We start from the raw sequence: 1,686 nt of genomic DNA, 5'->3' as shown, positions 1-1,686 counted from the left end.
CTCAACCACTGTGCCACCAGGGAAGCCCCAAACCTGCTGTTTTTTTAAGAACTCCCTGAATCCCTCAGACTTAGACTGTGTCTAGAAACTCTTGATGGTCAAAGTTAGAACTCCTGCAGTGTTGTGCTGTGGGAAAGGGAGAAGGATTTGTAAACCCTGGAGCAAGGTTCTGCCTACCCAAGGCCGGGGGAAACCACCGTCACAATGTCTGACCAGGTGCAGAGCCCAGCTTCCACTTTCCCGAGAGGGTCCGTGGGGAACCCGTGTGCCTTCCTCTTCAGAGGACTCATTGCAGAAGCAGGGCCCTAGGCCCCAGTTATGTAAAGGGCGAGAATACCTGCCCTGGAGCCTCCGTGGCCCTGAAAAGCAGGTGGAATCCACTTTTGGGTTCTTAGTCTTTAGACAGTCTTGGAGTGGGGACGTGGGGGCGGGGGTGGAGGGAGACATTGTCTGGTGTTGCTGGGAACCTAGAAAGCTCTGCCTTCTGTTTGGATTGCAGCTGGGGCTGGGCTGCCTCTGCTCTGCTCTGAGTCTTTTTCTGTGTGGGTGTGCAGAGCTGTCGCCTCTTTCTTGTACTTTCCCATTTCTTATGCGGGATTGGTTCAGTAGCTCTCCAGTTGTTAAGAGAGAACTCAGAATAATCAAGAAACAAAGTAGAACAAAACTGCTAGAGCAACAGAAAGCGTTTCATCTGGGCGTTAACATGAAGATGACTGATACCTTTGAGGAAAAGGATAGGAAAACTTCGTGTATGTAGAGCAGTTGCAGAACATTTGCAGAAAGCTTCCTGTTATAGCAGAGTGCTCCATCTGAATGTTAATATCAAGAATTTACTTGGGATTTGCACTCAATCAGGAGTGTTCGACTTTATGTGAATCCCCCCTCCTTCAGAAGAATGAACAATCCCTGTACAACTGGAAGGGAGGCAAAACCTTCAACTGAGGACTTGGGGGATAAGAAGGAAGGAGAATATATTAAACTCAAAGTCATCAGGCAGGATAGCAGTGAGATTCACTTCAAAGTGAAAATGACAACACATCTCAAGAAACAAAGAATCATACTGTCAAAGACAGGGAGTTCCCATGAATTCACTCAGGTTTCGCTTTGAAGATCAGAGAACTGCTGATAATCACACTCCAAAAGAACTGGGAATGGAGGAAGAAGATGTGATTGAACATTATCAGGAACAAACAGGGGGTCGTTCAACAATTTTGATATTTTTATTTTTTTTCTTTTCCCTTAATCCTTTTTCTTTATTTTTAAAAATAGTCCTTTTGTAATGTGGTGTTCAAAACAGAATTGAAAACTGGCACCCCACCTCTTTAGAACATCTGGTAATTTGAATTCTAGTGCCCATTATTCATTATTGTTTGTTTTCATTGTGCTGATTTTTGGTGATCAAACCTCAGCCCTGTTCATATCGCCGTCTCCTTTTTACAAATTACGTGTGTGCACAGAGAGGCCGCCTTTTCCAGGACTGTGCAGTTACAGGCTTGTGATAAATAATATTGACTAATGCACGTGTTCATAATGACTTTCCAATTGGCTCTGAAGTTCTAGCATGTGATCGCTTCACTCCTGGACTGTGAATTTCAGTGGGAGATGAAAGTTTTTCAGAAAACTGAACTGTGGAAAAATAACCCTTCCTTAACTTGAAGCTACTTTTAAAATCTGAGGGTCTGGACC

General features: G+C 44.3%; 1 pseudogene; it reads left to right on the top strand.

Moving 5' to 3' along the window:
- The first annotated feature begins 895 nt into the window (after positions 1–895).
- Positions 896–1,211, top strand: LOC112401217 (small ubiquitin-related modifier 1 pseudogene; annotated as a pseudogene).
- Positions 1,212–1,686: the final 475 nt, after the last annotated feature.

Source organism: Neophocaena asiaeorientalis, unplaced genomic scaffold (genome assembly GCF_003031525.2).
Source record: "Neophocaena asiaeorientalis asiaeorientalis breed wild unplaced genomic scaffold, Neophocaena_asiaeorientalis_V1.1 scaffold519, whole genome shotgun sequence".
Lineage (NCBI taxonomy): Eukaryota > Metazoa > Chordata > Mammalia > Artiodactyla > Phocoenidae > Neophocaena > Neophocaena asiaeorientalis.
This window is presented reverse-complemented; position numbering and strand designations above follow the sequence as displayed.